This window comes from Simochromis diagramma, unplaced genomic scaffold, assembly GCF_900408965.1.
Source record: "Simochromis diagramma unplaced genomic scaffold, fSimDia1.1 OVJJ01000333.1, whole genome shotgun sequence".
NCBI classification, from domain to species: Eukaryota; Metazoa; Chordata; class Actinopteri; order Cichliformes; family Cichlidae; genus Simochromis; species Simochromis diagramma.
In genome coordinates, this window is record NW_024386765.1 from 389,534 (window position 1) to 400,000 (window position 10,467).

Here is a 10,467-nt window from a genome sequence, read left to right on the forward strand (position 1 = left end):
GGCGGAGGTTTACCCTGGTGCAGGTGTGCCGCGGTCAGTGGAAGAATCCGCGAGTTTCTCTGTGAGTTTCCCATTACGTCGTAGCTACTCGGTGCTTGTTTGGAAGTTTAGGGGTTTTTCGCTGTAAAAAGAAGTTTTCTTCCCGCGCACAGCGGACACTAATGTTTTTGTCACTTTTTATGGAATCAAACTCAAAGTAAGGTCAGTACTTCCACGCTTTAAACGCTGCACGCTCATACTCTCTCCTGCACTCGATATATGATCCATTGTTGATCTGCACACAGCTGTTGTCACGAACGTCGCACTCGCTTACGTCACTGTCATGAGACATTCTCGCAAAAAATCACGGTTTTAGTAACGCAGTAACGCAGCGTTCCTACGGGAAGTAACGGTAATCTAATTACTGTTTTTGCAATAGTAATCCCTTACTTTACTCGTTACTTGAAAAAAGTAATCGGATTACAGTAACGCGTTACTGCCCATCTCTGGTCCCTAAGGACCCCAAAGCGCTTTACACTACATCCAGTCATCCACCCACTGGTGATGGCAGCTACATTGTAGCCACAGCCACCCTGGGGCGCACTGACAGAGGCGAGGCTGCCAGACACTGGCGCCACCGGGCCCTCTGACCACCACCATCAGGCAAACATGGGGTTAGTATCTTGCCCTACAGTGGCTACAGCCACCCCTAATAAAAGTACAACACGCAGGTGACCTGATACGCTCGACTGTGCAAAAAGAGAGAGAACATTATATTCAGTGAGTGAGTTACATACATTATATAAATAAAACAATCTGGAAATTTACAGTTCAAAATCTGAGCATTGTGTGAGTGGGGTGTTAAAGTGTGCTGTAGTGAAGCCAGAAGGCTCAGCCGTGATATGAGAATGTGGTAACAATGACAGGAGAGAAGCTCCTCTTCAGCCTCTCTGTTGCTCGGGTGGTGTTGCACCTTCTGCCTGATTGCAGAAGTTGGGACAGTTTATTGCTGGGATGGGACGGATCCTTCAGTATGTGAGTTGCTCTGGACCAGCATCTCCTGGTGTAAATGTCCTGTTGCGAGGGGAGAGCAGCCCTGCAGCAGCGTTCTGCTGTATGGATAACTCTGAAGAGCTTTTTGGTCCTTACCAGCCGAGTTCCTTCAAAAACTGTGTGCCAGTGTACCTAGAAGAAGGCCAAGGCTGCTCACTCCAAATGTGGATGTATTTAGATTTCTCTTTCTTTCATTCTCTGCATTTTGTTGATTGATGAAAATAAACAACGCTTTTGTTTTTGAAAGCATTCTTTGTTTACAGCATTTTTTCCTCACCTGCCTAAAACTTTTGCACAGTGCTGTATATTTTTTAATTATATTTCACAACTTTTTGCGGGTACTGGGGCATCAGATGTTACACACTCTATATGTTCAACCAAACTAAGTGGACAAGCAGCCTGGTGTGTGCACTCACACACGCTGTTCAGAGGTTTCATTAAGCGATTTTGCAATAAGATGAGACTTTATTGATCCTACACAGGGAAACCTGTGCGTTACCACAGCTCAGGTACAGATAGCAGAAGAATACAAAGAGTATAACAGAATACAGTCAAGTAATACAAAATAAACAAGATAATACAACAAGGACATGCAACAGTAGCTGAGGTTCTGAATGTGTTATATATTTTCCATCTACTATCCATATGAGGCTTGTGGAAATATGCAAGTATTAAATTTCAACTATTCTACTCTTACTATGTAAGTAACAGATATCTATAAGTATAGACATGTACATGCGCACATACATGTACAAATACACATACACCAAATATGTATACATATGCATGCACACATCCATACATCACCACTTCATGCATAATGCATCAATAGCAAGAGATTTGGGGCTTCGGTCATTTGAGGGGTGTTTTTCTTTTCTTTTGTCAAAATAAAAAAAATCAAACGTTACCTTAATCCCGTCATGTGACACTGCGAGGCAATATTGTCCTCTGAAAGGAGAAAAAACATCAGTTTCCAAAGCTGCAGGTTAAACTGGATTTTACAGCCCAACATTTTAATTCAAAACATAAAACTGGAATAAAATCTGCTTTCTGTTTGAAGGAAAAACGATGCTGCTGCTGTGGATTGTATCGCGTGTGCTTTTTTGAGTTGACATGAAGCGTAAACCTGTAGAAATCCTGTGATGACGTTGCACCTTTTCACCTCTAGATGGCGACACACGCCTGTTCTTTTATTTGATGTCACAGCAAAAGTTTGTCCTGCGTCCTGTCAAATTGTTTATTCTTATGAAACTTGCTCATTTAAACACTCCTGAAACACAACGTTTTCTCTGACAACACGACTGTGTGCCAAACCGAGTGTGTGACCAGCGTTTTCATTCATCACTGTGATGCTGGCATCGTGACTGCAGTTAGTTGTTGAGCAGCTTTACAGTCAACATCATACTACCCACCGGGAGTAGGCCCCGGGGCAGACCCAGGACACGCTGGAGAGATTATATCTCTCGGCTGGCCTGGGAACGCCTTGGTGTTCCCCCGGATAAGCTGGAGGAGGTGGCTGGGGAGAGGAGGTCTGGGCCTCTCTGCTTAGGCTGCTGCCCCCGCGACCCGGCCTCGGATAAAGCGGATGAAGATGGATGGATGGATGGATCATACTACCCAGAGTCAAATTAATTATATGTATAAATAGAAAGTGACATCTGCATTACTGCGTCGTCCTAGCTTTGCATGAATGAAGATGTTATATCGTGGCACGATCTTCCTGCCTCCTCATCTCTCTCATTTAACAACAAGGATCAGGTTTTAAATGGATGGAACTGGATGTGGATGTGACGGAGTGCTGCGTTCCCGTTTCTTTCCTGTTCCTGAGAATAAATTGTTACACTTTTCTTACTGTATAAAAGTAGAAAAGAAAAGAACAACTTGTGAGATACTTGCTGTGTAAGTAAAAAGTGCATTATGATTATTTCACTGATGACATTATATGTGGGAGTCAAATAAGCTGTGACACAAACACAGAGCAGGAATATGGCTGAATGTGTCTGATACTCTCCTCATGGTGCCTCCACCCCCTCTCCTCCAGCTGTGGCTGCACTGCTGTGAGGAGCCCATCAACTCAGGAAGTAATGGACAACTGTCTTCACCTCATTACACCAGCCTACACACAGACTCTGATTGGACACTGTGTGTGTTTGAAGGCAGTGCACTGTCAAGTAGCTTAAATTCATATTTCTCGTGTCTTACTTTGAAGAATTATTCCAGCCTTTGCAGAAATGTGTGCAGGAGAACATTTCTAAAGAGTTTGATTTAGCAGACTGTGTTTGATTTAAGTTTTCCTTTTAAAAAGCAGCATCCAGAGAACTGACAGCTTACAGATACTTCAGATTATCTGTCATAACTGATGTCGTTTTTCATCTGTGTGGGTATCATGTATTAATAATACATTAAGCACCTCATGAAAAGGGCTTTTTCTAATAACTGTGCAGTTTCATTATTTAATTGTGCATCATAATTCACAGTATCCTTTGATTGTAGTGCAGTAAAATAAAGCAGAGTTTGCAGTGACTGTGGTTGCAGTCAACCTCTGAAGGGAACAATTACTGTCCCTGATTTTCACAAACACGTTTGTATGAACATTTTTCTCATTTGCTGCACTAATAAAAGTTCAGTTTGGGGTACATGCTGCACTTTCCTGAGATTAACATTTGTGCTACATCCCAGTTTATGGTTTACAACACTGATGAGAGGCCAGATGACAGAAACCTTATCATTACTTAAAATAAGAATAGTGCTTGTCATGGTCCCCGTGTCCGCCCAGCCGGCCCCCAACGCTGCATGTGTTCTGTATTCTTTCTCCCGCTCTCTCCGCTCTGCCTGGGCGGAGCTCACTGCGGGCTCCCGCCCTTGGCCCACACACCTGTCCGCGATTAGCTGTCATTACCTGTCCGCTATTTGAGGCTGGGACAAAGACCTTCTCGTCGCTGGATGATTGTGACACGTTAGTCATCCTCTCAGCTCCCGCGAATCTGTGCTGAAGTGTTTTGTGCCTTGTGAGTAATTTCCCTCTCCCGTGGGATAGTTTTCCTCCCCGGACCTGTGACCTCCCTGCTGTGCGAACGTGTGTGAGTTTGGACGTGAAGACGAGAACGAGTGTGAGAGAGCTTGCCCTTGGACCTTTGGAACCCTGGATTTCCCTCACTGTATTATTCTGCACTGCTGTTGTAAATAAACTGTGTTTGGAAGCATCAACCTGCTCTGCGCTCGAGTCCCTGCTGTCGACCGTGACAGTGCTGAAGCCTTTTGCTGTCAGATATCAAAGTCACTCTGGTTTGGTTCCTACCTATACTTAATTAGAGCTTCGTATATCTCTGCCATAAAAACACATTATTTTAAATAAGCTGTCCTTTTATGTAGAAAATGATTCTGCTTTAAACTTCTTTAGTTTGATGTGTATTTTGTGCTGTTTGAAACTGAGCCCGAGGCGTCGTCGTCACAGTCAAAAGGACATTATTGAATCCTTTTTGAAGGCTTCCTGCAGCTAAATAAATATCAATTAAAATATCAAAATAAATACTATTCAGTTACTACAAGCCATCTGGTTGCTTTAAGTACAGCCACATGGTGCGTGAGGATATTATTAAAAACCCATGCATTTAAGTGCATTTATAGATAAATACAGAAAGCTTCACACTCAGCTTTATTAGCAGTTTTTCTCCTGCACGCATAGATTTCATTTTTCTTTTTATTTCTGATTTACCATTTCCATTGTTTTCTCGACTAATTAAAATGAAAAGAGTATGGCTTTAGTTTCAGTCACTAGTTTCTGGAGGTCGCTGCTGAGCTTGCTGGGTCAGCACATTAATGCAAAAGCTGCAGCAGACCTGCATACATGGAGTTTGTTTCTAATTGGAGCGCACTGTTGTGTCGGGGGGGTTATGAATATTATTGGTTTTACAGCATCCTTTTTGTATCTAGTATTCAGTAGCAGATATTGTAGTTTGAAGAGCGATGTGCCGCTACAGCGCGCCGGGTATCCGCTCCACCTCTGTGTATGACCTGTCAGCCAATCAAATATGACATCGATACGTAAAAGACAATAAAAATGGGAAAACACAGAAACCTTGCGATCGTCTGCTCTGCCTCGCCGTCCTTTAACAGCGTTCCTCTTATTTGTGACCTCAGCCTTCACGCCCAGCCATCTGTCGTGTCATTTGCAGTGTGTTTGCCACCAGGCTCTGGTCATTTAAGTAGAAAACAAGCACCCAATTAAAACACTCTTCTCTTCCTCTGCTTCCTCTTTGATGTCTGCACGGTCCACCCCCCAACTTTCCTCGTTCCTTTTCACTTATCACCCTCTTTTCCCCTCCCCACCCATCCACGTTCTCTGCTCCCTACTGGATATCAATCAGAATCTATCACCAGCACCTCTTCCTGCTGCCTTTGTGTCAGAATTCACAGGAACTTCATCAAATGGGAAACTGTTTCATTGTTACATTGGACCCTTACTGTGCGTGTGCGCGTATGTGTGTGTGACAGAGACAAAGAATTAATGGAATGCACACACACCTCCTCACCACCCATCATCACATGATGGCACCACACACACACACACACACACACACACACACACACACACACACACACTCCTATCACCGTCATCACTCACTCACTCACACACACACACATTTATACACACATTAGGGTGTTAATTGTTGTGATAACACCTTCCAATAACAAGGCTCTAATTATCAACATGTTTGGCTGTCGGAGTGTGTATCTGGCACTTGTGTATGGATCATGGGGTGAGCGTGTTTGCATGTGTGCCAGTGTGAGGTGTGGCACCAGGGGAAGAAGGTTTGATGATTTTGAAATATGCTGCTGCTGCGTCTGTGCATGTGTGTGTCTGTGTGAGGGGGTCTCCGCTCCCATGTACGGAGTGATGATGTCTCCGTCTCAGTCCACATTTGCATATGACAAGGCCTCTTTTGTTGTTTGGTTAATTGCAAATGCTTTATTTGAGAAATAACACCAATGCAGCGCATGCATCAAGAGCACATTAGAGCAAATTACCAGCTCTTTCTCCCCTGAGGCATCCTCTCTGGCCTCAAGTGCAGGATTTAAAGAAAGGTGCCAACGTTTAAGGTGCTAAAGGTCCTGGAAGATAAATGCGGTGGGCTTTAAAAACATAACCTAGTAAGTACGAATATTTGAGATGGGGGTTGTCACCTTAAGGATACGTATGGATTTCTTTGCAGTCTTAGAAGCATTTTTGAGCATTGTTGCTCAATCTATCAATGCAGCAAAAGTTGCAATGCAGAGAGCTTCTAGTTCACATCTATTAAAATGTATCTCTGTTAATGTATAAAAAGAATTGATATGTTCCTAAAACCCATTCTTGAACAACTATAAACAGGTGTGCAGCGTCTTTGGTGCCAGACTTCCCTCACTTTTTTATCCTCCAGGATCATAGACCTACTGCAGACTAGCACCTCTCTTTATTCTAACCCGAGGCTGTCTTTGCCTCAGCCTGTATTCAGGCAGACATTAACCCTGTGTGCAGAAACGCAGCTCTCCATGACCACTGTGTCGATGCAACATGGTGCCGATGGACTGTACTCTCGCAGAAGAAGCAAACAAAAAAGAAACAGAAGAAGAAAATGCAGCTCTGTTAGAACAGTAACAAACCAGTCCAGTTTATTCCAGCTCACATTCATGCTCAGCATCTTCAATGAGGTCTTCTCAGAGAGAGGGGGAATATGCGAAAACAGCTTCCTGTTGTACATATGCAAATATACTGTATATGCTGTAGAGCTAAGAGTATAACTAAAAGAAGACAGTAAATAATTTCACAAAAGTCAAACCCGCTTTACAGGACTGGCCTAAAGAGGCTGACTCTGTCTGGCTACCTGACAGAGTGCCTGGCTAACTGGAGGCCAATTTGTTGGCTGTTTAGCTAGTAGGTATACTGAGTAGGCAGCTGCTTGGTTTCCTGGCTGGCTGACTGTTTCACTGGCTGCTGGGTTACTGAGTGGGCGGCTGGCTACTTGCCTGCCTGACTGGCTGGCTGTGTGCCTGCTTGGAAAGCTGGCAGTCTTACCCGTGTCCCAAGCCAAGCCCCTGCGCCCCACCAGATCTTAATTGGGTTAAGTTTGCCCGCCACAGATAACATTTCCTCTTTCTTCTGAGAGTATGGAAACAAACAAAAAAAACGGTCTGGCACTAATGGCGCTCCTTAACGGGGCTCTTTTCTGTTTAGGTAGAGGGAAATTAGGAAGAAGGGGGGTGGGTTCCCTGCAGAGGCTGATCAACGAGGGAAACACAGCATTGTTAGAAACGAAGCACTCAATGAGAGCGGAGAGTACGAAGAAAGAAAAGAAAATGGAAGAAAGTCAATTTGGTTTGCATTTTAGTGCTGCCACTGTTTCTTTTTAACACTCCCCCATGACTGAAGGCACAGGAGACGGAGACATGTCATTGTGTGTATGCATGCAGATTACACACACACACACAGTTACTTTTTGTTCAAAACAAAACCAAAGAAATGCTTCCACTTTCGCCTGAACCGGGAAATTCAGCAGACAATACCAGTTTACAGGTCTGCTCAGTTCACAATAATATTCTTCATTCTTCTACTAGAACATAATGCAATATAACTTGAAAAGCACAAGAATATTCTGTAAAAATACATCATTTCATTAATCCCAATATATATGAAATTATATATATGGGAAATATAAAGGGGTGTATTCATATAAGACACCCCTGGGTTGTATTTATATAATAAAACACAACTTGTTAGAAAACTGTGTAAACAACTGCACATTCGGGCCCCACTGTGACGTCTCCACAGCTGCAGTATTCTCCTGAACCATAGATTTTGTCACTCTAAAAACTTCAGCATCGGCCATTGTTCAGAGGAGAAGGGTTGAAATCCTAAAGTTTTTTCCACAAAGTCCCGTCTTTTTCAAACTGTTGCCTCTGTGTGATCTTTGAACCTCTGAGCTTTACTGATGTGTCATTGAAATGGTGGTAAAAACGAGAGATGGCACGATACCACTTTTTTATGTCCGATACCGATATCATAAATTTGGATATCTGCCTATACCGATATGACTCCGATAGTGTTTTTTAATCAATAAAACAGTTTTTTTAATATCTTGCTGCATTTTGTATAAGTTCATACTCAAGTTTAAAAAACAACGACAACACTAAAGCTATTCTGTTATACCTGTATGCAAAAAAAATAGTTCAGTTTCGCAATACTGATCAATCTAATAAACTTAAACCTACACCATCCTCCCTATTCTGGTATTTTAAAGAGTAAGCAACCTAACTAATAGGGCTCCAACTCCCAGCAACGAAAAATAAATAAATAAATAAAAATAGGGAACCACCCCTCACCCTCATGATGCTTAATCGACATAATCAACCTTAATTTGATGCAGTGTGGAAAAAAATGCACAGAAATCAATTATTTTTCAAGAAATATTAAATAGATTCAACATCTTTCTTCAACAGAAGTGGAGACTGCACAGATGGTACCTTCCCAAAGGAAAAAGTAGTATAGCTTACTGGGGTATATTAGACTTAACAGTTACTATATACAGTAATGGACTTCTATACATTTTACATCAGATTAAAACTTTGGGTGTCAGATAATTATTTATTAAGAGCTCGACATTTTAAATGAGAATAAGAAAGAAAAGTGTGTCTTTGTGCCCCCTTTTCCCTGTTAATGCCCTATCGGCCCCCCTGGCTAAACTTTGCTAGATCCGCCCCTGCACAGTTACCAGCCGTCAGCTACGTAGAAAAAGATCCTGGTGTAGAAAGTAATATTAAATAAATTCTAACAACAGCTTATCAAGCTTAAACGTGCTGCTGTTGTTCAGCCGCTGGTTTCCTCTTTCTGGTGCAAAGTGGGCCAAAAACAAACAACAGAGACGGACTCGCGACAGAAAAGCCGATCAGCTGATCATTGATCAGTTTCACGATTGAAGTAGCAGCAAGAAGAGGCAGTCGCTCCATATATCGGTTGTTAAGCTTAACGAGGGAATGCTTTACAAACATTCAGAGATGAACTTACACACTTGCTTTACTTCTCTCTGGGATCACTTCCTCGGAGATGAAATGCCGGGTTGGTAGCGAGGCTCCAAATGTTCAACCAGACTGCAGACAGACAGGTCCGCCACAGCCGCTCTATCAGGTGACGCACACTGCTCCAACGTGCTAAGATTATGAGGCCAGTTACCACGTGTTGCAAGTTTTGTGAGCTGCTTTCGTGATATTTAATGGATCGATTACATTTCTTTATTTCCCTCCGATATCCGATCCAGTAATTTAGGCCAGTATCGGACCGATACGATACTTAATATCGGATCGGTCCATCTCTAGTAGACACGATCATCTACTCGTGTCTCCAACCCAGCAGTGGCAGCAGCCACTCAACGCACAAGGTCGTAAAAATCAAGAAGCGCACGAAGGTTTGGGGCAGTCGTCCATCCTCCCCTCGGGGAGCACTCCTGTATAATTAAAGTTATTATACTATATAATTAAAGACGACACAGTTACAGCCTTTAATGTGCACTCTGTCAAATGACCAGCACGGGGCGACCTCTGGTTGATAGAAGAAGGTATGAAGAAAAAACGGCCCCATTAATCATTTTATTTACGATCAGAATACTCCCCCCCAATCAATTTATGGTTCGTTACTTTCCATTTGAAGTCGTGTAATACAGCATTTTGCTCGTTTTATACACTATAATAATAAATAATAAAGCACTGTTTCCTGAGTTGAATCCTTTGTGATTCTCAGTTAGCTCCACCCCATGTCCAGAAAGTAGGCAATGTTAGAAATGCTCAACTCAAGCTGTTAAATAGACACTAGTGTGTGACGTCGCAGCAGCTACCTGCATCTTTTGCATACAGTTTATGTTTTCAACTCAAACCTTCACTCTTCCAGGTGGAGAACCACATCGTAGTCGTGATATTTTAAAGAAGACAAAAATACAAAAATTTTTAAAAATACTGAGATTTTAGAAAATGTGCTCACTCTTCTGTTAGTCTGCTGATTATTACTCTATAACTGACATTAAGTTAGGTACAGTGGCATAAAGTGTAAGGCAGCAGAGAGGCAGCTCTGATGAGTGAGGAATGTAAGAAATCTTTTAGAGGAGGCAGGAGGCCTGAAGGACGGGTGAGGGAGAACACACAGGTGTGTTTTTGTGTGTATATAAATTGTGGGATAAAAAGGGGTGTTTTTCTGTTATTTTAGTTATTATTAGTACATCAGAATCATATAACCAGCTTTGCATTAAACATTTATTGAAGCTTTTGACATTACATTAACATTTGTATTACAGTGATTGGTATAACCTCAGGTTAATCTTCTATTTACAGGTGCCAGAATAATCATATGATCTTTCATTGCAGGTGTGACCATGATCATCTCACACATACTGCAGTTTGCTGCTCATCATA